Here is a 27,051-nt window from a genome sequence, read left to right as displayed (position 1 = left end):
CAAAATCTTTTGGAAACAGTATGCAGACTGTATTGAATAAGTAGAAATTTCCAAAAATACAATGTGCAGACTTAAACAAAAAGAATCTCTCAATCATGTGTGTGCTGGTGTCTGTATCTCCAGAAACCCTGACCTCTGCCTGTATTTTCTTATTTTGCTGAGTTCTAGATGTTTTCTGAATGTATTTTATACAGTGTGTATGTCACCCACAGCCAATAACAGCACATAGGGTGTAAGAACGGGACTCTAAAAATGTAACAACCACGTGCAACATTGTAAGCAGCATCATCAGTGCACAATTCTGGTGTTATGAACAAGAGAGGAAGGGCCAATTTGAATGTTGCCCTACAAACTGGAAGTGACAAATCCTGCTCATTTTGCCTTAAACTTCAATGGACTATTTTAAATAGGCTAATACAATAGAGCCTATAAGAAATGCAATATACTTTGAATTGTCAAGTAATTTTTTATTCCAAAGTATTATTTACCAGCTGTTAGACTTGACAACTGCTTATCCTGTACAAACTTCTGGATGAGGCCCTTTATTCTCTGCAAGCACACATCTGGCTCAGAGTACATTCTATTTGGGTCCAGACACGTCATGTTTCGGACCAAGTGGTACTTCAGTGGACATTTATCCAGAATCTTCTTGCAGAATTTTGCAAGAGAAATCCCACAGTCTTTCATGAACTCGCCTACTCTGCTTTGACTCCCTTATCTTCCCTGGAAAAAGTAGAAACAAGTGATCTGTGCAAGATATTTAAAAGTATATGAACAAGCTGAATCCTACTGAAAAATTCATAAAGAACCATTTATTACTAATAAGAAAAGTGAGTGGAACACCTTCAAGGCAGCTGTGGCTCACATTCCATTTTTAACATGAATATTTACCCTGACAAATCTTCCAAGTCTTTGCTCAGGAAGGGGATCATGGGAACATCAGTTTGGTACTTGGTGAGAAACGGCTGAAAGTTTATTGAGATGGACATGAAGAAGTGCAGCTTTGGTACAGATAGGGGATACATTCGGGCCTCTGCTACAGTGTTATATGAGGATGATCCTGGGTTGGGGAGCTTTTTCATTTTCACCTGGTCCACATAGGTGACAATGGATGGCCAAATTTCAAATGCCCTTTCCACTGCTGGCAAAGTTTCCAGCCAGCGATGCCCACAAAAAGGCAGGGGAAATTTTGTGGACTTTGTCACTAAACTTAAGACTTGTCGCCTTGCAGGGGCACAGTGGAAAAGGAAGTGCAGGGACTTCAGAAGCTTCTCTACTTGCCACACTCCAAACCCACCCTTGATCACCCACCATGATGCAAAGACCACAGCTTCCCACAATCTGAATCTGAGCTCCACCAAACTGTTCAATGTATTCTTGCTGTAGGTGCTGCACAAACTTCCAATTAACACTTGGCCCATCCATTGACACAGAAAGCATCTTGCTGAGGCAGAGCTCTTTTGTACCATCCTACAGAGAAGATACAACAGGAAACACATCATCAACAACAACAACAACAAAAAAACAGGCTAATGGCAGATCATACAGCATATGTGTGTGCCAGACATTGAGTAGTAATTATGTGTACTTTAAAGCAAAAAACTGATTTAGATGACAATTGCTGGTGTAATTTTATGATCACTTAAGATGCTGTAGTTTGGTTTTAGTCAAACCACATTGATATACAATCTCCAACTCTCTAAAACATTTGAAACAAAGCTGTACAATATAACATTCATGAGAGCAGGGATTATTGCAGGACTTGTACTAGACTGAATTTTTTTAGTGTACCTCAAACAGGCAACTGAGTGTTGACCTGCTACAGCACATTTAATTACATATTTCATGGTGTGGGTTGTAAACTATAGCATTACAGCCCCTAAAAATGAAATACGCTCACTGATTTTCTTTTGAGAAAAGTGTGTGTACTATGTATTTTTGTGTACTATAAATGTATTTTTGGCTTACCTTGAATTTGTCCAATAAATCCTCAGCTGTGGAATGGCCCAGGAAATGAGAACCATAGTAGCGGGAGCTAACGTTCCCTTTTCATCCGTGGTCCAGTGCCTGACATGGAGGTCTAGATGTTTGTTTTTTGTTCATGCTTTCTTCGAACATAACGATAAACGATTCATCATTAACTTTTGTGTTCAGTTGTCTTTTAATAAACAGCGCAATACCAAATCTGGCTATGTATGCCATTTAATCTCTGCCACAGGTGAATCTTTTTACATGTTCCGAATCACGAAACATTGCCTTGAAGTGTGTGGATGTCGTTGTTTGACTTGTATGAATGGTGTCGACTTACTGGGTGCAGAACCCACAACACTTCAGCCCTCAGAGTACCAGCCTGTGAAAAACTTGACGAAGCACTTGGTTGAACATCGTGATTCAGTGCAACATTACCAGTCTGTGATCCAACTGGAGTTGATGTAGTAGGTGCAGACATCTACGACTCCACTGGCACCGTACTTTTTCGAATACTGGCGTAGCATCAGTGCTTTTCTGATTTCATATGGGTCTCCACTGCTTTAATTCCCATTGTCCCGAGTTTAAAGGTTTTAAATACATTTTATGATGGATATATTATCAGGGTCCCCCAAGCTCCCAAAATAAAAATTCATGCTATAGAGGGTTAATTTAATTTTGCACTACACATTAATGTTAATTGCACCTTACTTTAAATATTGAGTAACATTACTCATACATTTTGATGGCACTTTAAATTTAACACTTTGGCTGAATTTAAAATTAGCAAGTAATATACACTTAGTTACTTCAAACAGAGAAAACCTAGCTTGAATTAGCTAGTACAGTGAATGCTAGCATGCTGAATGCATGCTAATTGGTCAGACTATGGTTCGATTAGCATTACAATTGCTCAATGAGAAAAGCAAAATAAAACATTCTTAACTTGTACTTGTCCTCAACCTAAGCTCAAGCTCCACTATTCACCAACATCGTAACCCCCAAAACACCAACATAACAGAAACTCTTCTAAATAGCACAAAACATTAAACACTAGCAAGTCTCCCCTTTACATTCATCTTAAATTTCATCTTCGCTTAAACACATCTCCTGTGACCACTTGTGATCAGATTTGGAGGAAAATGACTCGGTTTCACGACGACATACATCAATCACGTTGTCATTGTGTTATTACATGACATTAAAGCGCAACAAAGTCAGAAAAGAAAAAGCGCAAAAAAACAGCACACTATTTCCTCCAGATGCATCTGAAATTGAATTTAAGCACAAAAGCTACATTTCAAGCAGAATTGTCCATTACTTTATAACTGTCCCTGCATGTTGATTTCAGACACACAGAAGATCCGCAAAGTTCTAGTGTTTCTATATGTATCCGCTTTTTTAAATTTCCAGATCAAACATTATTTCCTTTTAAACCGCTTGTAACCAACAAAGTTTAAACTCTTGTTTTAGCACAGTGGTTCACTGACATGTGAGGGGTGGTGCCAAAATAGCATCTTAATACCAGGTGTAAACGGGGTCCGTGAGAATTGTCAGATTCGGATTGAATTAAAATCACAAAGTACATCTGTGAAACAAGAATTTCCCAAACCTCCCGAATAGTGCTTTAGATGATACGGCTCTTTTGGGAGAAATTCCATCTTTGGGTTTATCTGAATTTCAAACTATTTACACGATATTGTTGGACATGAAGATGTTGTCTTCTCACTGTGACTACTTGGGTAAAACTTCTTTACGTGTATAAAGATTACTTGCTGCACTGAAACTTTTCCCACATGAAGAGCAGTGGTATGGTATCTATACAGTATGAATTCTCTTGTGTGTTTTCAAGCTGTATGACTGAGTGAAACTCTTTCCACAGTGTGAACACTTGTAAGGTTTCTCTCCAGTATGAATTCTCTCATGTGATTTCAGTTGTTGTGACTGAGTAAAACACTTTCCACAGTGTGAGCATTTGTAAGGTTTCTCTCCAGTATGAATTCTCTCATGTGATTTCAGTTGCTGTGACTGAGTAAAACACTTTCCACAGTGTGAACACTTGTAAGGTTTCTCTACAGTATGAATTCTCTTGTGTGATTTCAGGCAGTGTGACTGAATGAAACTCTTTTCACAGTGTGTGCACTTGTATGGTTTTTCTCCAGTGTGACTTCGCTCGTGTATTTTCAGGTGTTGCGAATGAGAGAAATTCTTTTCACAGTGTGAGCACTTGTAAGGTTTTTCTCCAGTATGAATTCTCTCATGTGATTTCAGTTGTTGTGACTGAGTAAAACTCTTTCCACAGTGTAAGCACTTGTAAGGTTTCTCTCCAGTATGAATTCTCTCATGTGTTTTCAGTTGTGACTGAGTAAAACACTTTCCACAGTGTGAGCACTTGTAAAGATTTTCTCCAGTATGGATTCTCTCATGTTTTTTCAGTTGTTGTGACAGAGTGAAACTCTTTGCACAGTATGAACACTTGTAAGGTTTTTCTGAAGTATGAATACTCTCGTGTGTTTTCAGGTTGTATAACTGAGCGAAACTCTTTCCACAGTGTGAACACTTGTACGGTTTTTCTCCAGTATGGATTCTCTCATGTTTTTTCAGTTGTTGTGACATAGTGAAACTCTTTCCACACCGATGGCACGTGTAAGGCTTTTCTCCAGTATGAATTCTCATGTGTATATTAAGCCGGCTTTTATATGTGAAAATCTTTCCACATTGAGAGCAGGTTAAAGTATTTTTGGCTGCTCTTCTTTGAGGCTTTTTTGGTGAGAAATTCTTCTTAGTCTTTGAGCCACTCAAAGATTTTTCTCCAGGTGTTAAATCATGATGTTTCTGATCCTGAAGTTTCTTTTCCACTTCATTCGGTTCCTCTTGCACTTTCGTCAGCTCTACAATGAAAACAGTAAATTGACAAAATCTATTAAAGAGGGACAAATATAAAAAGAAATAAAATCAAATCTCAATTTAATGGTAGAACACAAAAAACGTCCAGTATTTACTAGGGGTGGGAAATGCCTCATGATTCTATACAAAGATATTGAAATGCCGATTCAATATTTATTATGATTTATTAAATTACCGTGAAGTGATATACTGTGTTAACTAGTAGTCGACCGAAATGTTTTTTTAATGGCCGATGCCAATATCCAGAGAGTAGGGTGGCCGATAGGCCGATATAATATCACACATTTTAATATAATAAATAATATTTACATCAAATTACTAAAAAAAATATTACTTTTATTTAGCACTATATTTACTCAAAATTGCACAAAATTTTCATGAAACAAAAAAAGATCGTGCATTTTAAATAGTAGACAACAGCTTCTTCAGCTTTCTGTTTAGTAATTACATTTTATTAATTTATTTGCACATTTAAAATGGTTAATATATTAGTAAGGCAATAAAAACAGTAATAAACAGAAACGGTATGTGCGCATTAGCAATCACATTTTCTCACAAAAGACCAAAGTAATTGTTCATACAGTGCACAATGAATACGACATTAACATTTACAGTAGCACACATAAAGCGCTTCTACTTTGAGGTTGCTTTCAGATGCTAGTGTGGATCCAGCGAGCAGCAATCTTCTGACAGCTTTCAGTTTACACGGTCCGGATCACCTGCTTGGAGTGTCACGGACTGACTGATATGCAACATTCATGAGTCACAGGAACAGAGTTTTAATCCAGGCTGATAAAATACATGCTTCAGAGAAAGATACATGAGCACTCCACTGGAAGAAAACGCTGGATTTGCTCAAGTTTTGAGATTCATGTTACATCATGTTACAGAGGAATTACATCTGTTTAAATTACATACCAACATACTTGCAGACAGTATATGATAGATGTTTTATTGATATTTGCCATTATATCATCAGACAAAACAATTAAAAAAACTTTTTAGTAGAGAAAGAGAGAGACAGACAGAGAGAGAGAGAGTGAAAAACATGAGCACTTTCAACATCATGAGCTCATGCGTGTCTGTTGTGGATCTGATACGCAGGACCGTTTAAATGAGACGTTGTACACCAGTCTATTATTTTAGTAACACAATGTCACGTTACAACAAAACAAACTGATTGAAAAAAAAATAGACTAAATAATTATTACCTCTTATCGCATCAAACAATATAAACAAGAAAGACTCTGATAGAGAGCAGCACAAAACTGCTTATGTGCATCCCGGATGAGTAAGGACACACTTCAATGTTTGAGAAAATGAGAAAACCTGCTTGTGTCTTCCTCTATCATTCTATCTATCTATATATCTTTACAATGATGAGCCAAGGAGTCACGTGACGTTATGCGAGTATAGGCTTCTTAGTGGCGAGCTCTGCATCACTTTGCAAAAAATTATCTTTTTAATAAATATTAACCATTGAGAACTGAAATAGTTTTGATTGTTAAACTGTTCTGGGAGTGTAGGAAGTTCAAAAAATTGAAATCGTCGGCCTGTGGGGACATTAAAAGGCATTTACGTTTGCACACGCCTGACGTCTCGCAAGACCAAGATGGCAGAGGCCTGGTTGAAAGTGACAGTGAACCTCATGATGTAGGTCAAGATATTGCAGACATTTATGCAGCAATAACAATTTCGACCAACATGGAGGGCCTCGCAGAAATACGTAGAGCAACCACATCTGTGGAAGCGAAACTTTCCATATTGATCACAAGAATATGCAAGGTTGAAAAGCGAGTCGAGTTTCTTGAAGCAGCCGGGAAAGAGCTGCAGGCTAACCTGTGTGTCACCAAAGCTGATATGGACCAGGTGTGGGATAAAATAGAGGATATGGAAAATAGAAGCAGACGTAAAAATGTTTGCTTCGTTGGAATCGCAGAGGGAAAGGAAGGTCAAGATATGGTCAAGTTTTTGGATGGGCTCACTCCGAATTTTATCGACAGTGCACCAACTCGAGATAGAGTGCGTGCATAGAGCTCTCGGTCAGCTTCCCAAAACAGGTGACAAACCCCGATCCATCCTGGCAAGATTCTTGTGGTCAGCAGACAGAGACTTTGTTCTATAAGCAGCAAGGAATAAGGGCAAGTTGCGCTGGGAGGACTACAACATAATGGTTTTTCTGAACTTCGCCAGAGCTATACAAGCGAAACAGGATAGATTCAAAGAGTGTAAGAAATTACTGCACGAATAGAAGGTGAGCTTTGCATTGCTTTACCCTGCTAAGCTGAGATCTGATGGCAAGGATGGACGCAAGACTTTTACATGCACGTCAAGCTATGGCCTTCATTAAATCAATGGAGTGAGTGGGCAACTTTGCCTGCACTTAACCAATAATATAGGCTACACATCGTACATTATGCTGTTTCAGTCTGAGAGGGTTTGTTATTCTGTTGGCTACCCATTGGCTCTCTCTACTCTTTTTTTTCTCTCACTTTACTGACTTATTGTTGAGTTTATTTTTTCATTTTGTGGGTTTGATGTTGTTATTTGCTGGGGCCAATTTCATTGAAAACATTTACCGTATGTACAATTCAATGGTACACTTTATGTATAAAAAAAAACAAAAAAAAAACAGATTTAAGCAGTCTTGTAGCAATAGAGTTGCGGAAAATCTCGTGAGCGTGCATGGACCGTCGTATTTCCGTGGGATGGTCACAAGTTGAGACTGCTATGTGTGAAGTTGAAGCACATCTTTTTTCTGTTCTGTGTGTTCAGGATTTTATGGTTACTTCAATGATGGAAAGTGGTCTTTATAATTTTTAATTGGGTATACAATTTTTTTTTGCATGTCAATATGTCACACTTTAATAAGTAAAATATTTCTCTCCACATGGAATGTTAATGGGCTGGGTCAACCTATAAAAAGAAGGAAGGTTGTATCTTTTCTTAAGCGTTATATAATAGTGTTCCTTCAAGAAACTCACCTTTCTTCACAGGAATCTGAAAAACTCTGTAGGGCATGGGGAGGGTATATATTTTGCAGTGCTGGTTGGAGTAAGAGCAGGGGATTCATCACAATGATAAGTAAGCATTTACAATTTAAATGTCTCAAACAGATTCAAGATAATTTAGGAAGAATCATTATTATTTTGGCTGAAATACAGAGGCAAAATCTGATTCTGGTTAATTTTTATGCACCCAACACTGATGATCAGAACTTTTTTATAGATTTTGAGGGTAAGCTATAAGCTGCTGGGATCCATAATTATATACAGGTGCATCTCAATAAATTAGAATGTCGTGGAAAAGTTCATTTATTTCAGTAATTCAACTCAAATTGTGAAACTCGTGTATTAAATAAATTCAATGCACACAGACTGAAGTAGTTTAAGTCTTTGGTTCTTTTAATTGTGATGATTTTGGCTCACATTTAACAAAAACCCACCAATTCACTATCTCAAAAAATTAGAATATGGTGACATGCCAATCAGCTAATCAACTCAAAACACCTGCAAAGGTTTCCTGAGCCTTCAAAATGGTCTCTCAGTTTGGTTCACTAGGCTACACAATCATGGGGAAGACTGCTGATCTGACAGTTGTCCAGAAGACAATCATTGACACCCTTCACAAGGAGGGTAAGCCACAAACATTCATTGCCAAAGAAGCTGGCTGTTCACAGAGTGCTGTATCCAAGCATGTTAACAGAAAGTTGAGTGGAAGGAAAAAAGTGTGGAAGAAAAATCGATTCAAGAATTTGGGTGAACTTCACAAGGAATGGACTGAGGCTGGGGTTAAGGCATCAACCACACACAGATATGTCAAGGAATTTGGCTACAGTTGTCTTATTCCTCTTGTTAAGCCACTCCTGAACCACAGACAACATCAGAGGCATCTTACCTGGGCTAAGGAGAAGAAAAACTGGACTGTTGCCCAGTGTTCCAAAGTCCTCTTTTCAGATGAGAGCAAGTTTTGTATTTCATTTGGAAACCAAAGTCCTAGAGTCTGGAGGAAGGGTGGAGAAGCTCATAGCCCAAGTTGCTTGAAGTCCAGTGTTAAGTTTCCACAGTCTGTGATGATTTGGTGTGCAATGTCATCTGCTGGTGTTGGTCCATTGTGTTTTTTGAAAACCAAAGTCACTGCACCCGTTTACCAAGAAATTTTGGAGCACTTCATGCTTCCTTCTGCTGACCAGCTTTTTAAAGATGCTGATTTCATTTTCCAGCAGGATTTGGCACCTGCCCACACTGCCAAAAGCACCAAAAGTTGGTTAAATGACCATGGTGTTGGTGTGCTTGACTGGCCAGCAAACTCACCAGACCTGAACCCCATAGAGAATCTATGGGGTATTGTCAAGAGGAAAATGAGAAACAAGAGACCAAAAAATTCAGATGAGCTGAAGGCCACTGTCAAAGAAACCTGGGCTTCCATACCACCTCAGCAGTGCCACAAACTGATCACCTCCATGCCATGCCGAATTGAGGCAGTAATTAAAGCAAAAGGAGCCCCTACCAAGTATTGAGTACATATACAGTAAATGAACATACTTTCCAGAAGGCCAACAACTCACTAAAAATGTTTTTTTTATTGGTCTTATGATGTATTCTAATTTTTTGAGATAGTGAATTGGTGGGTTTTTGTTAAATGTGAGCAAAATCATCACAATTAAAAGAACCAAAGACTTAAACTACTTCAGTCTGTGTGCATTGAATTTATTTAATACATGAGTTTCACAATTTGAGTTGAATTACTGAAATAAATGAACTTTTCCACGACATTCTAATTTACTGAGATGCACCTGTAGTTTTGGGTGGAGACTTCAATCTTTTAATGGATTCGGTCCTTGATCATAGTGATGCAAAGGTGTGTAGACCCTTTACAGCAACATTGACACTACAGAGGATGTGTAAAAATCTTGGTCTTAGAGACATTCAGAGACTTCTGAGTCCATTTGGGAGGGACTACACCCTTTTTCATCAATTCATAAGATTTACTCTTGAACATATCTAAGTCACTTATTCCATCTGCCACTGATTGCTCAATTAGGAACATTTTAGTTTCAGATCATGCTTTGGTGTGTTTAGAAATGTTGTCATATATACAGAAAAGGAAATAATATAGATGGCACTTTAATACATCCCTTCTACAGGAGCCAGCATTTCAACAAATGTTAAAGATAGAAGTTAATGCTCATGTACAAACCAACTGGTCCTCAGTGTCCTCTGTGGGCATGGCATGGGAGACGTTTAAGGCAGTTCTTATGTGGCGGATCATACAATATGCCTCATTCATTAAAAAGATCAAAGCACAGGAATTCACAGAGTTGGAAAAGAGTATTGAAAGTGCTGAAACAGAGCTGAAGTGCTGAAAGTCATCCAATGGTCATAGAGAGTTGACTCAGCTAAAATATAGGTACAGTACTATTTTGTAGAGGTGTGAATCTTCACTGGCCTCACAATTCGATTACGATTTGATTATAAAACTATTCTCAATGCATCACGATGCATCTTGTCCTTCAATTTCTTTCTTTTTTCAGTTTCTTCAAAATGTATTTTTTACTCTATTTTTTCCCTTTCAGCTTTTTATTTAACAGCTGTTTTAAAAAATCAGAATGAGTCACATTACATAAACTGGCCTTTTACATTCAGTATGAGCTGTGAACAAAACATGGAACATCCACAAGATTAAATAAATGGTTCTATAGTAGAGTATCTCAGTTTTTCAGGGTAGAACCTTATAAAAAAATCTCTTAAAAGCACAAGAAAAAAAATATTGGTTCTCCGTCAAAACACACTGAATACTACTACTTCGACTGATTATATTATTTTATCTATTTTTGTTTAAGCACTGTTAATCATTTAATGGTATTTAATTATTTAAAATTGATCTATGCCATGCTATTCATTTTAATTTTTAACCACAACTGGAAGTTGCTGGTCCAGGATGAGAGATATATCTGCTTCTATGAAAGTGCAGCTGTCAGCTTCTCCTCTCCTCACCTGCACAGGTGATAGTAAAGCGGTTTAAATAGCGCAGTTGTTGCTTCAGAAATGTATCAGGCATCTCGTATGCACGGTTCCATCTGTTTGCTCTGCGATCAGAAGATTGCATGACCCTGTCGCAAAAGCTACGATGGATTTCAAACCCTTATCAGCATGTGCGCGCACTGTCCTGACAAGCGAGTGACCGGCAATGACCGGCAATAAAGCAAAGGCCAATGAAATGGAGTGCGCAAGAATAGAGAAAGGCATCAGGGGGAAAAAATGTAATTAAATGAAAACATCACCAACAGCTCCCAAACCGCTGCCTCATCATTATTTTCTTCTGTGTTTTCCCCCGTTGTGTGCAAATCAATGCAATAATGGGTACAAGCTCATCTTTCATGTTCTTTGTTGGCATGTTATCACAAATGAACTCTGCCGTTGCTATGTGCGTGTGTTTGTGAAAGAAATTCGGGATCGTAGTTTCAATCGTGCACAAATGGTCATGTGTTTGATACAGCTGGCCTGCAAACAGTCGTGTTTGTGCACTTGACTTCAGTGTATGCTAGTGATGGGTTGTTCATGAATGATTCATTCATTTTGAACGAATCTTTTATGTGATTCAAAAGAACAAGTAGTCTAAGAGAGTGATTCGTTCATTTTGCGTTGGCCACGCACGCACATTGCGCAACCTCCATTCGTTTGTTACGTGAAAACCGCATAGGCGCTGTACAGGAATCAGAAATGATTAGTTCACCTTTCAACTCTTTTGGTCCGAGTCATTTGTTCTTTTGTCATGTGACAGCCGTATATGCTATGCATTGCTCACACAGGAAACAGAAATTATTAGTTCACCTCTCGAGTCCTCTGGTCCAAGTCGTTTGTTCTTTTGTCACGTGACAGCCGTATACGATATGCAGTGCAAAAAGAACGAACGACTCGGACAAGAGGATTCCAGATGTGAACTAATCTTTCTGTTTCTCATAATTTGTCCTTGGCTGCATTATCATTTCAGCTGGAGTTTATTTTGTAGAGTGTCACACCTTCTGGACATTTTTATGGATGAAGCTACATGCTCTTTGTGCTTATTCCATCTATTGGCTGGAGTTTGTTTTATAGATTATCGTATGCGGTGTAATTGTGTCTCACAAAATTTGTATAGAAACACCGATCTTGAGCAATCTGACGGCGGTGTTATCACGGGGGTTCTCGTAGGCGAGCATGGACTGTTTAAGTTTGGAGGGACGGACGCCAGCTGACGCTGTAGTGCGTGGGGTTAATGCGCACATTTTTCTTTTTTCTGTTTGCTTGGTTCTAGGGATGTTCAGGTTTAGATTGTTGCACTAATGTTGGAATGTGGTCTTTATAATCTTGCTTTTGACAGTCTATTTTTTCTTATATGTCAAAATGTCAAATGTTAATGTGAGTGGATTGCCTCTCTCCACATGGAATGTGAATGGGTTGGGGTACCCCATAAAAAGAAGGAATGTTATTTCTCTTCTTAAGTGTAAGAAATATGATACAGTGTTTCTTCAAGAAACGCATCTTTCTCCGCAGGAAGCTGAAAAATTTGGGAGGATATGGGGTGGGCATGTTTTCTTTAGTGCTGGCTAGAGTAAGAGCAGGGGAGTCATTACGCTGATAAGTAAACATCTACAATTCAAATGTCTCAAACAGATTAAAGATGAATTAGGAAGAGTCATTATTGTTTTTGCTGAAATTCAGGGGCAAAGTCTTATTTTGGCTAATATTTATGCACTTAATGTTGATGATGAGGGCTTTTTTATAGATGTTGCAAACCTCTGGCACCCCTCATGATAAAATATTGGGAGGAGACGTTAATCTTTTGATGGACTGGGTCCTTGATCATAGTGAAGAAATGTGTGCAAGCCCCCAAGAGCAACATTGACGCTTCACAGGATGTGTCTTACAGATTTTTGGAGACTTTTGAACCCATCTGGGAGGGACTATAAATTTTTTTCATCAGTCAATAAGATTTAATCTAGAATAGATTCAATGTCTATATATGGAGACCAACTGGTCCTCAGTATTCTCTGTGGGCGTGGCTTGAGAGGCACTTAAGGCGGTTCTTAGGGGCCGGATCATACAGTATGCCGTATTCACCAAAAAATCAAAATCACAAGAACTTGTGGAATTGGAAGGGAATATTAAAAGTACAGAGGCAGAGCTGAAACAACGAATGTTGTCTAATGGCCTCAGAGAATTGACCCGAATGAAACACAGATGTAATACTATTTTGTCGCGGAAGGTGGAGTTTTGGCTATTCAGGACAAGACAGTCATACTTTGAGTCGGGGGACAAAGCAGGGAAGCTTCTGGCTAGATATAGAAAACAGAGTCAGTCTTTTTCTACCACTCCCTCAGTGAAATCTGCTGGTGGTGAAATATTTACCTTGACCATTGATATTAATAATGCTTTTAAAGAATTCTATCTTGATCTCTATAGTTCCACACCTTTGTCTACTGATGAGGATATCAGAAACTTTGTGGAACCATTAGAAATCCCTAAACTGACGACTGAGCAAAAAATTATCTTGTTCCGAGATAACCTTGGAGGAGCTCGCAGAGGTAATTAAGGCCTTGCCTACAGGCAAGTCTCCGGGACCAGATGGTTTTGCCGCTGAATTTTTTAGATCTTATGCTACAGAATTGGCACCAATTTTGTTAGAAGTTTATACGTAATCATTAAAGAATGGAAAGCTTCCGCCAACCATGACACAAGCCCGGATCATTCTGATTCTTAAAAAGGACAAAGATCCAAGCGAGTGTAAGAGTTACCGTCCATTTTCCCTTATCCAGCTAGACGTTAAAATATTGTCAAAAATTTTGGCTAAATGACTGAATAAAGTTATGACAGCTCTTATACATATAGATCAGGTGGGGTTTATTTGGGGCTGAAACTCTTCTGATAACATTAGGCGTTTCATAAATGTTACGTGGGCAGTGGCGAACGATCAGACTCGGGTAGCTGCCATCTCGCTTGATGCCGAAAAAGCATTTGATATTGTAGAATGGGATTAGCTTTAAGATTTTGGAAATGTACAGGTTCGGGAACACTTTTATTGGGTGGATTAAGTTACTTTATAGATACCCGGTAGCGGCGGTTCAAATGAATGGATTCATTTCAGATTATTTTACTCTGGATAGGGACACCCAGCAGAGTTGCCCTCTTTCCACCTTAATCTGTCTTGCCCTGGAACCATTAGCAGCCGTGATAAGGAGGATGATTTTCCACGGGTGGTGGTGGGAGGTGTGGCACATAAGCTTTTGATTTACGCAGATGATATTTTATTATTTGTCTCTGGCCCCACTAGATCTATGCCTTTCCTCCAAAGAATTATTCATTCCTTTTCTAAATTCTCAAGATACAGAGAGAATTGGTCTAAATCTGAAGCTTTGGCTCTAACAGCGTACTGACCAGTAATGGCTTTTCAGCAGAGCGCATTTTGGGATTCCCAGGTAATAACAACTGCGCCACCTGTTCTGTACTATTTTTGGGAGTAGCATACACCCCCCTAAAGTGGCAAACACTTTGGGAGTGGTGATTACTGCCTTTGGAAAAGGTCATGAGGCATCAGTGTATTACTCCCTGCCAATTCAGAGTCTGGGGGACGGAGCCTCAACATCTCTTAAGAGATTATAGGAGAAAGATATAAACTTGGTATTGGAGGAGGGAGTGTGGGCTAGGATTCTAAAAACTGCCAAGTCTGCATCTAGAGATGCAATGGTGCACCTTATGCAATTTAAGATTTTACATCGATTCTATTGGATCCCCTCTAGATTGTATAGGCTTGGTTTAAAGACACGCCCACATGCTGGCGATGCCGATCAGAAGATGGGGACACAACCCATGTTTTTTGGTGGCGTGGTAAGATCCAAGAATTTTAGTTTAGGGTTCAGAGTTTTATGTGTGACGTATTGGGCACTCAAATTTCATTTTGCCCCAGACTCTGTATTTTAGGTGATGAGGCGGTCATTAATATAGGGAATAAATACATAAGAAATTGGATTCTAGCCAGTGTTATGATCAGCAGACAGATTATTATTAGGGGATGGAGGTTGGCTGGAGCGCCCTCATTTAGGGAGTGGTGCACAGAGATGGGCAGGGTGGCGGCATTGGAAGAAATGTCAGATAGAAGGCTAGGCAACCTGGGGGTATTTAAGAGGAAGTGGAGCAGCTATTTGACCTTTTTGGAAGGCTCTCTCGGAGGGGCAGTGGAGAGGGATTTATAGTTTTAAATGTGTGCGATTATTATTTTAATATATATATATATAGTTTTTTTTGTTTCTTTGTGTGTGTACTTTAGCTTTGACCACAGGGATGTTTGCTGGGGGTCAGGGTGGGGTTGCGGAGTGGGAGGGGGAAAGGGAATAATGGGGGTTAAAAGTTGATTCTGTACATATATGTTTTGTTTTTCTACTTCATTTGTTGGAATCAATAAAAAGTGTTAATCGAGAAAAAGAAAACAAGTTCACATTCATTTTTAAACAACACAATACTAATGCTTTAACTTAGGAAGAGTTCAGGAATCAATATTTAGTGGAATAACCTTGATTTTCAAGCACAGCTTTCATGCATCTAGGCAAGCTCTCTACAAGTCTTTCACATAATATGAAATGACAACATGGACAGGTCCAAGGATAAATATTTTATGTAATAACTGTTGCATTGTTTCCATCCCATTGAACTTTTATTAATGTTAAGCAGGTTTCAATTCCTTGGCGCTTTATGTTCGGTTTTAGATGGTTTATTGAGGCTAAAGCCCCAGCCAAAGAGCCAGAAGTTCTCTCTTTTTCTTGTAAATATTGTTTGATTCTCTTCAACTAATTGTGTGTGTATTTGTGATGTAACCTCTGGTTAATGAAATTAGTAAATTCCGTGTTTTTCCTTTTGTTCTGAGCAAAATTAGCATCCACCAACCCACCAAATTTGGATATTTTATGCACAGTGGTGGGTTATTTCTGTGGAAGGCGACTTATGAAAAGTCTTGGAATAACATGTGACAAGAAATGCTGTCAGACACAAAGACGCGCGTTTGAAGAAACACACTTGATTATATTTAAGAACAGATGAAAGAAATGCTGATGATTCGCTGTGTGTTCAGAGGCGCTCTGCCGCATAAAAGCGCAGCGCTTCAAGGAACACACGCATGCAGAGCGCTTACCGTTTCTGTTGTTTCAGTCATGTCTGAGAAAACATAGTAGTTTGCAACTGCAAGAACAATTTATATCTGTAAAGTGCTTATATACCGATCAGACACAACATTAAAACCACCTGCCTAATATTGTTTAGGTCCCCCTTGTGCCACCAAAACAGCATCTCAGAATAGCATTCTGAGATGCTATTCTTCTCACCACAATTGTACAGAGTGGTTATCTGAGTCACCGTAGACTTTGTCAGTTCAAACCAGTCTGGCCATTCACTGTTGACCTCTCTCATCAACCAGGCGTTTTCATTCGCAGAACTGCCGCTCACTGGATGTTTTTTGTTTTTGCCACCATTCGGAGTAAATTCTAGAGACTGTTGTGTGTGAATATCCCAGGAGATCAGCAGTTACAGAAATATGTAAACTAGCCCATCTGGCACCAACAAACAACCATGCAATTATCTAATCAGCCAGTCATGTGGCAGCAGTTCAGTGCTTGAAATTATGCAGAAATGGAGCTTCAGTTAATGATTACATCAACCATCAGAATGGGAAAAAAATGTGATCTCAGTGATTTGGACCGTGGCATGATTGTTGGTGCCAGATGGGCTGGTTTGAGTATTTCTGTAACAAATGATCTCCTGGGATTTTCAAACAGTCTCTAGAATTTACTCAGAATGTTGCCAAAAACAAAAACATGAGTGTCAGTTCTGAGGATTGAAACGCCTTGTTGATGAGAGAGGTTAACAGAGAATGGCCAGACTGGTTCGAACTGACAAAGTCTACGGTAACACAAATAACCACTCTGTACAACTGTGGTGAGAAGAATAGCATCTCAGAATTCTGTTCTGAGATGCAGGTTGGTGCTGTTTTGGCAGCATGAGGGGGACATTCACAATATTAAGCAGGTGGTTGTAATGTTTTGGCTGATCGGTGTAATATATACATTATATATATATACACACACACACACACACACACACACTTGAAGTCAGAAGTTTACATACACTTAGGTTGAAGTCATTAAAATTAATTTTTTAACCACTCCACAGATTTTATATTAGCAAACTATAGTTTTAGCAAGTCGTTTAGGACATCTACTTTGTGCATGACGCAAGTACTTTTTCCAACAATAGTTTACAGACAGATTGTTTAACTTTTAATTGACTATCACAATTCCGGTGAGTCAGAAGTTTACATTAAGTTAACTGTGCCTTTAAGCAGCTTGGAAAATTCCAGAAAATTATGTCAAGCCTTTAGACAATTAGCTTCTGACAGGAGGTGTACTGAATCGGAGGTGTACCTGTGGATGTATTTTAAGGCCTACCTTAAAACTCAGTGCCTCTTTGCTTGACATCATGGGAAAATCAAAAGAAATCAGCCAAGACCTCAGAAAAAAAACTGTGGACCTTCACAAGTCTGGTTCATCCTTGGGAGCAATTTCCAAATGCCTGACCATATTCATCTGTACAAACAATAGTACGCAATCTCCTATAGATGAACGTAGTTTGGTGCGAAGTGCAAATCAATCCCAGAACAACAGCAAAGGACCTTGTAAAGATGCTGGAGGATACAGGAAGACGAGTATCTATATCCACAGTAAAACAAGTCCTATATCGACATAACCTGAAAGGCTGCTCAGTAAGGAAGAAACCACTGCTCCAAAACTGCCATAAAAAAACCAGACTACAGTTTGCAAGTGCACATGGGGACAAAGATCTTACTTTTTGGAGAAATGTCCTCTGGCCTGATGAAACAAAATGGCCATAATGACCATCATTATATTTGGAGGAAAAAGAGTGAGGCTCGCAAGCCAAAGAACACAATTCCAACCGTGATGCATGGGGGTGGCAGCATCATGTTGTGGGGGTGCTTCGCAAAATAGATGGCATCATGGGGAAGGAAAATTATGTGGATATATTGAAGCAACATCTCAAAGTATCAGTCAGGAAGTTAAAGCTCGGTCGCAAATGGGTCTTCCAAATGAACAATGATCCCAAGCATACCTACAAAGTTGTGGCAAAATGACTTAAGGACAACAAAGTCAATGTATTGGAGTGGCCATCACAAAGACCTGACCTCAAACCAATAGAAACTTTGTGGGCAGAACTGAAAAAGCATGTGAGAGCAAGGAGACCTACAAACCTAACTCCAGTTCTGTCTGGAGGAATGAGACAAAATTAGACGACCAGATGGAGGATTGGTGATGATCTGACGGTGCTTCAGCAAGGTTGGAATCAGGTAGATTTGTCTTTGTGAAGGACGCATGAATCAAGCCACATACAAGGTTATCCTGGAAGAAAACTTGCTTCCTTCTGCTCTGACAATGTTCCCCAACTCTGAGGATTGCCACATAACCAGGTCAATCAATGTGTGGATAGAGGACCAATGGATCAAGACCCTGTCATGGCCAGCCCAATCTCCAGACCTGAAACCCATTGAAAACCTATGGAATGTGATCAAGAGGAAGATGGATGGCCACAAGCCATCCAACAAAGCTGAGCTTCTTGAATTTTTGCACCAGGAGTAGCATAAAGTCACCCAACAGCAATGTGAAAGACTAGTAGAGAGCATGCCAAGACGCATGAAAGTTGTGACTGAAAATCAGGGTTATTCCACCAAATACGGATTTCTGAACTATTTCTAAGTTAAAACATTTGTACTGTGTTGTTTAAAAACGAATATGAACTTGTTTTCTTTGCATTATTCGAGGTCTGAAAACACAGCATCTTTTTTTTTGTTATTTTGACCAGTTGTCATTTTCTGCAAATAAATGCTCTTAATGACAATATTTTTATTTTGAATTTGGGAGAAATTTTGTCAGTAGTTTTTAGAATAAAACAAAAATGTTCATTTTACTCAAACACATACCTATAAATAGTAAAACCAGAGAAACCGATAATTTTGCAGTCTCAATTTTTCCAGAGCTGTATTTTGAGTCAGTGGACAAGGATGGGAGATTTCTGGCCAGATACATAAAACAGAGTTTTTTCCACCATTCCTTCAGTGAAGTCTTCTGGAAGCAAAATATTTACTTCTTCCACAGATATTAATTAAGACTTTAAAGAATTCTAATTCGATCTTTATAGTTCCACGTCCACGTCTTCCGATAAGGATATTAGCAACTTTGTAGAGCCATTAGAACTTTCTAAATTGTCGAATGATCAAAAAGACTTTCTTGACTCAGATATTACTTTGAAGGAGCTTGCTGAGGTAATTAAAGTCTTGCCAAAGGGTAAGGCTCTTATGTCTTATGTCACAGAACTGGCTCCACTTATGTTAGAAGTTTACACAGAGTCATTAAAGAGAGGTGAACCACCAACCACGGCACATTCCACAGACTCATTCTTAAAAAAGACCCAAAAGAATGTAAAAGTTATCGTCCAATTTCCCTGATCCAGTTAGATGTAAAAAATATTGTCTAAAATTCTGGCTAATGGATTAAGCAGGGTAATTACATACACTACTGGTCAAAAGTTTTGAAACACTTGACTGAAATGTTTCTCACGATCTTAAAAATCTTTTGATCTGAAGGCGTATGCTTAAATGTTTGAAATTAGTTTTATAGACAAAAATATAATTGTGCCACCATTTTAATTTAATTATAAAACAAAAATGTAATAAAAAAAATAAAAAAACACTTTTTTGAAATTGATGACTTGGACAAAATAATAAATAAAAGCATCCCAGGGTGATACCTCATGAAGTTGGTTGAGAAAATGTCAAGAGTACATGTCTGCAAATTCTAGGCAAAGGGTGACTACTCTGAAGATGCTAAAATATAACACAGTTTTGATTTATTATGGATTATGTTTAGTCACAACATAATTCCATTTATGTTATTCCACAGTTTTGATGATTTTACTATTATTCTAAAATGTGAAAAAAAAATTATAATAAAGAATGAGTGTTTCAAAACATTTGACCGGTAGTGTACATATTGATCATGTGGGGTTTATGCGTGGGGTTTATATGTGGTCATAGTTCTTCTGATAATATTAGATATTTTATAAATATTATGTTGTCAGAAGCGAATGATCAGACCACGATCGCTGCAATCTCACTTGACACAGAGAAGGTGTTTCATAGGGTGGAATGGGACTTCTTGGGAATGGGAAATATTTTTAAAATTTTGGAAATTTACAGGTTTGGGAACACTTTTATTGGGTGGATTAAGTTACTTTTTAAACAACCGGTAGCGGCAGTGCAAATTTATGGATTAATTTCAGATTTTTTTCAAGGCTGTCCTCTCTCCCTTTTATTGTTCTGTCTTGCCCTGGAACCATTAGCAGCCACAATAAGAAAAGAGGATGATTTTCCTTGCATTGTAGCAGGAGGTGTGGTGCATAAACTTCTACTCTATGCAGATGATGTATTACTATTTGTCTCCGACCCTAGATCTATGCCTACCCTCCATAGAATTATTCATTCTTTATCCAAATTTTCAAGATACAGAGTGAATTGGTCTAAATCAGAAGCTCTTGCTCTGAGAGCATATTGCCCTACCACAGCTTTTCAACTTGGTGCCTTTCAATGGCCCAAGCAAGGCATTAAGTATTTAGGCATTTTATTTCCAGCAAATTTGAGAGATTTAGTTAATTTTGACCCATTAATAAAAAGGTTCACGTGTGATGTTGATAGGTGGGCTTCACTACATTTGTCTATAGCTGGGAAGGTCAATGTTATAAAAAAATGAATTGTATCTCCAAATTCAATTATCTAGTGCAGACTTACCCCCTAGAAGTTCCACTTTCTTATTTTAAGCAATTTGATATAATATCTCCGTCTTTTATTTGGAACGGTAAACGACCTCGGTTGCACTTCAGTAAGTTACATAGAACAATTGACAAAGGAGGTTTAGGCCTCCCCAAAATGTTTTATTATGCGTTAAATCTTAGACACTTGGCCCATTGGTCTCTTCCACCAGAGAGAGCCACACCCTGGTACAAGATTGAACAAGCAATCCTTGCCCAAATCTCACCATTGCAAAGTCATTCTATTAAGTTGCCTAGAGAAGGAAAAATGTATCCTATTATTTTACACTTGCATTCAGTGTGGACAAAGGTTTCCCATATGTTCAATTTTGATACTTAACTAAATGTTTCCTCAAGTATAAGGCTTAACCCCAAATTATGTATTAACAAGTCCCCCTTTTTCTGGAAAGAATGGATGGGGAGGGGTGTTGCAAATCTTGCTGATCTTTATGAAAATTGAGCTTTGAGACCTTTTGAAAATGTAACAGCAATTTGGAATTTCTAGGTCTCAATTTTTCAGGTATTTACAGTTGTGTCATTTACTTTGTGCTACTTCTGTTGGAAGAACACAGTCCCCTAAGGCTGCAGACACCCTTTGTATGGTGCTCAAGGCTTTTGGAAAGGGTCATGTCAGTGTATTATTCCTTGTTGATTCAGAGTCTTGGTGATGCAGCCTTAAAAGCTTTTAAGAGGTTATGGAAAAGAGATTTAGACTTGGTATTGGAGGACAGGAAAGAATTTAAAAAAATTTTAACTACGTCTAGGGATGCAAGGGCACGCCTTATTCAGTTTACGATTTTGTATCATTTCAAGTGGATTCCCTCTAGATTGTTTTATCTTGGTTTAAAAGACACACCGATCTGCTAGCAATGTCAGTTGGATGATGGAAATATAGCCCATGGTCTGTGGTTCTGTGCTAAGATTCAGGAATTGTGGGTAAGAGTCCAGAATTTTATCTGTGAGTCTCTAGATACTCAGTTTCATTCTGCCCTAGACTATGTACACTATATTGCCAAAAGTATTCGCTCATCTGCCTTTAGACGCATAAGAACTTAAGTGACATCCCATTCTTAATCCATAGGGTTTAATATGACATCGGCCCACCCTTTGCAGCTATAACAGCTTCAACTCTTCTGGGAAGGCTTTCCAAAAGGTTTAGGAGTGTTTATGGGAATTTTTGACCATTCTTCCAGAAGCGCATTGTGAGGTCAGACACTGATGTTGGACGAGAAGGCCTGGCTCGCAGTCTTCGCTCTAATTCATCCCAAAGGTGCTCTATCGGGTTGAGGTCAAGACTCTGTACAGGCCAGTCAAGTTCTTCCACACCAAACTTGCTCATCCATGTCTTTATGGACCTTGCTTTGTGCACTGGTGCGCAGTCATGTTGGAACAGGAAGAGAACACTCCAGAGAACGCGTCTCCACTGCTCTAGGGTCCAGTGGCGGCGTGCTTTACACCATTGCATCCGACGCTTTGCATTGCACTTGGTGATGTATGGCTTGGATGCAGCTGCTCGGCCACGGAAACCCATTCCATGAAGCTCTCTACGCTCTGTTCTTGAGCTAATCTGAAGGCCACATGAACTTTGGAGGTCTGTAGCGATTGACTCTGCAGAAAGTTGGCGACCTCTGCGCACTATGCGCCTCAGCATCCGCTGACCCTGCTCTGTCATTTTACGTGGCCTATCACTTCGTGGCTGAGTTGCTGTCATTCCCAATCGCTTCCACTTTGTTATAATACCACTGACAGTTGACTGTGGAATATTTAGTAGCGAGGAAATTTCACGACTGGACTTGTTGCACAGGTGGCATCCTATCACAGTACCACGCTGGAATTCACTGAGCTCCTGAGAGTGGCCCATTCTTTCACAAATGTTTGTAGAAGCAGTCTGCATGCCTAGGTGCTTCATTTTATTCACCTGTGGACATGGAAGTGATTGGAACACCTGAATTCAATTATTTGGATGGGTGAGCGAATACTTTTGGCAATATAGTGTATATTAGGTGATGGGGCTGTTATAAAAGTAGGTGACAAATATACAAAAAGCTGGGTCCAAACTAGTGTAATGATTGGTTGACAGATAATTCTTAGACGGTGGAAGTCAAAAGGTAATCCCTCATTTCCAGAATGGTTCACCGAATTGGGCAGGGTGGCGGCATTTGAAAAGATGTTACAAAGCTTGGTAGATTAGACATGCATGGTGAGAAATGAGACAAATACTTGACCTTTCTAGAACTCTCTTAGTGAGGACCATGTGGAAACACGATTATGGTTGAAATTGTATCCTTTGGGGAATTTAAATTTTTTTCCTTTTCTCTCTTTATTTAGTGAATGTTATATTTTTATTTTTTTAAATGTGTTTATATTGTATTTGTGTAACTCAGGCTTGACCACAGTGATATTTGTTGAGATTTAGGGTGGTGTAGGGGATTGGGAGGGGGATAAATGTTAATTTAATGGGGGTTAATGGGGATAATTGTTGATTAGGTTAATTTATGTTGTTCTTTGTTTTGTATTATGTATGGGAATCAATAAAAAAAAGTGTTCATCAACAATAATGAGCCAAAACATTATGACCAATCACAGGTGAAGGGAATAACGTAGATCATCTCCTAACAAGGCCACAACGAAGCAACGAAGGCTATCCCGTCTGGTCCGAACTGGCAGACAGTCTACTGTGGCACAAGTCACATAAAATTGTAATGTTTACATGAGGAATAGCATTCTGAGATGCTATTCTTCTCATCACAATTGTACAGAGTGGTTATCGCAGACTTTGTCAGTTCGAACCAGTCTGGCCATTCTCTGTTGACCTCTCTCATCAACAAGGCATTTTCGTTTGAAGAACTGCCATTCACTGGATGTTTTTGGCACCATTCTGAGTAAATTCTAGAGACTGTTGTGTGTGTAAATCCCAGGAGATCAGCAGTTACAGAAATACTCAAACCAGCCCATCTGGCACCAACAATCATGCCATGCTCCAAATCACTGAGATCACATTTTTCCCCATTCTGATGGTTGATGTGAACATTAACTGAAGCTCCTGACCCGTATCTGCATGATTTTATGCACTGCACTGCTTCCACATGATTGGCTAATTAGAAAATCGCATGGATGATTGTTGGTGCCAGACGGGCTGGTTTAAGTATTTCTGTAACTGCTGATCTCCTGGGATTTTCACACACAACAGTCTCTAGAATTTACTAAGAATGGTGCCAAAAACTAAAACATCCAGTGAGCGGCAGTTCTGTGGATGGAAATGCCTTGTTGATGATAGAGGTCAACAGAGAATGGCCAGACTGGTTTGAAATGACAAAGTCTACGGTAACTCAGATAACCACTCTGAACAATGGTGGTGAGAAGAATAGCAGGTTGGCGCTGTATTGGTGGCACAAGGGGGACCTACACAATATTAGGCAGGTGGTTTTAATGTTGTGGCTGATCGGTGTATAAGCTCTGTACAGATATAAATTCATAAATACATTATATTAACCTCAGCTGTCCTGCTATTTACATGTGTTTTTAAGCGAATAGATCGGTGGAGCAGAAGATTGGTTTTGGTCACCCGTTTAGTTCTGCTGTCAACTTTTGGGCCCTGTGTAATGTTTTCACAAGCAGGATCAAAGATTTAGTCGCAAAGTTAAAGATTTGTTTATTGGCTGAATGCAATAATCTTGAATTTCTGAGAGAGGAGACCTTGCTGCCAGTGTTAGGCTGTAATGGAATACATGTAATGGCATTATGTATTCAGAATACAAAAATAAAGTAACTGAATTCAGCCCCAGTTTCATTTTCAAGCACCTGTATTCAGAATACAGATACTTTATAAAATGTTGTTAGAATACTTTTAGAATACTTCTTTCATAATGACCACAAAATAAGGCATAAAGAAAACAAATTCTTGTCAATCAAGTGAGAAACTTGATTGTTTTTCTCAACAGTTTTTCTGAACAGCACAGACCAATGCTGCAAATGCATCTTCATGCTCTCTCATCTCCAGATCAGCTGCAGCGTGTGCTTTGTTGCCAGGGTTTCATGCCATACTGGGATCATTTGAAAACACAATAGCGGGTTATGTTTGAGGAATACTTTAAAAATGGACCACGGTCACCAAAAGGTCTGATGGTAAGCACTAAAGAATATGAATGTATAATGATTCCCGGATACAAAATCTGGCAACCGCACTGTCACATCTAAACAATCAGCGTGCTGTCAGCTGTGCAGCAGTATCAGTACAGTCGGCATCATTATTTCCACAAATATAACATTTGCGTGCATGATGCATTGTATCCCGCAATTGTTGCTTTGTAAAAACATTCACGCAGCTGCAGATGCGGCTTCTTTGTGAAGGCGGAGTAAAGACAGACGGCTCACAATAAGCATTTGGTGAGTCACGTCCACATCAGAAAATTGCAGAGCTGTTGAGAAATAGCAGTTAATAATGACAATAATGGGCTGCTATGAATAGGTAAAATGTATTATTTCTTACTTTTTAATAAACATCTCATACGAAATGATGCACAAAAGAATATAAAACAATTAAAAAACAAAGGATGAGCAAAAGGAAAGCACCCAAAATAAGTGTTGGTAATAAAACTAAATAAATAAATAGGCCTAAATATGGAAATATGCAAGCAAGCCTAGTTAAAAATCATTTTTATACTACATTGTTGTCACATGACCTCTACTTTGTGGCATACAGTTATCAAAAATAAAAATACAAATTTATTTGCATTTCTTAGCTAATTTTGTGTCAAAATGTATTATTCTTTGTCAGTCCAATCAAATAATGGGTTAAGAAAAATATTAAAATGATTTTAAAATATTAAAATATCATAGCTGATCACAAACTGCCTTCCGTTTGTCTTCTTCCTTTCATAAAGAAAAACATTAGTGGACCATTAGATGTGGAGTGGACCAACTCCACATCTAATTTAAAGAAACAAGCTATTTAGATTCAATTAGTTAAAAGTGGAGGTGTAGCACTTCAGATAAGATAATAATGACATATACTTAATTAAATGTGCCTTTCCTTTGTAGATATGTATTCTAAAAGTATTCTTGTATTCATGTTACTTTTTATTTGATGTATTCGGAATACTTTACTAAATATATTTAAAACCAGACCAGCTTTCTTTGAGTAATCCAACCAACCCTGCTTGCAGTAGGTAGATATTAGGCCTAATAAATGAAGAATGTGGATATAAACATGAAATCAGACAACTCAAACAAGACCAACTCTGAATGAACAAAGCACAAGAACAAAAATACCTGAACAGCCCAGAAATTAGAAATATGATATGAAGTAGAAGACTTTTAAATAGTAATCTTCACCCTGCAGCTGAACAGCTCTGAAAATAATAACAGCCATCGTGATTTTGCTTCTTTTCATATCAAACGCCATTATCATGTCGAATTAATGTTTACACTTTGAAACATTACTTAATTAAATGTATTGTATTCTTACATTATGGATACTGAGCAGCTCATGATTTCCAGCCATGTGCAAAACTGGGGTTTAACAAAGTTTATTGCTTTTCATTAAGCTCTAAAGGTGAATTCATGAAGGAAAATTCACTTTTTGTTTTATTATGGGAAGAAAACCAGTGCTCTTTTTTTGTGCTCTCACTTGTTGTCCGCTTGCACTAACATTATAAATGCAGCACTTGCCCGGGCCATTGGACAGTCCTTATTGTCAATGTCGAGCCCTACCTTAAATATAAAATAACAAATTAAGACTATTAGCAGAAACTTTACTCTAGAGTCACTGACACCGCAGAACTGTTATGACTTTGGAAAAATTACAATAAAAAGATTAGGGATACCGATCGTTCACCTGCCCACCTAAATCGACCAATCTTCATCTTAAATTTGTAGTCGGCAATTGGCCCTGCCACCTACTGGACACGGATGAGAAAGGAAAATAATAAAAAATATTTGCACAACAGCCCAGTAGGTAGCGATATGTATGAAGATTGTGAATTGGCAAAAAACAACAAGACCTCTTGTGAACGCACATATGAGGTCTAGAGTAAATGTATTTTTAGAGTTAAAAAGGACTTAAATATTGATCTGTTTCTCATCCACACCAATCATATCACTCATGAAGATGTAGATTTGACCACTGCAGTCTTATGGATTACTTTTATGCTGCCTTTGTGATTTTTGGTGCTTCAAAGTTCTGGCCACCATTCACTTGCATTGTATGGACCTACAGAGCTGAGATATTCTTCAAAAAATCTTTGTGTTCTGCAGCAAAAAGAAAGTCTTACACATC

The 27,051-nt window shown here is 38.6% G+C and overlaps 2 protein-coding genes and 1 pseudogene across 3 annotated transcripts in view; all 3 read right to left on the bottom strand.

Annotated features, from left to right (window-relative positions):
- LOC127418537 (zinc finger protein 91-like) overlaps positions 1-27,051 on the bottom strand; it is a 275,803-nt gene that overhangs the window by 126,250 nt on the left and 122,502 nt on the right. The gene's annotated exons all lie outside the window — the stretch shown is intronic.
- The window catches only part of LOC127418769 (zinc finger protein 883-like), a 121,957-nt gene that overhangs the window by 26,224 nt on the left and 68,682 nt on the right, over positions 1-27,051 (bottom strand). The gene's annotated exons all lie outside the window — the stretch shown is intronic.
- LOC127418854 (zinc finger protein 271-like) overlaps positions 1-27,051 on the bottom strand; it is a 54,644-nt pseudogene that overhangs the window by 2,841 nt on the left and 24,752 nt on the right.

The sequence above is a fragment of the Myxocyprinus asiaticus genome, chromosome 28 (genome assembly GCF_019703515.2).
Source record: "Myxocyprinus asiaticus isolate MX2 ecotype Aquarium Trade chromosome 28, UBuf_Myxa_2, whole genome shotgun sequence".
Classification (NCBI taxonomy): domain Eukaryota; kingdom Metazoa; phylum Chordata; class Actinopteri; order Cypriniformes; family Catostomidae; genus Myxocyprinus; species Myxocyprinus asiaticus.
Note: the sequence above shows the minus strand (reverse complement) of the source record. Positions and strands in the feature narration are given on the sequence as shown.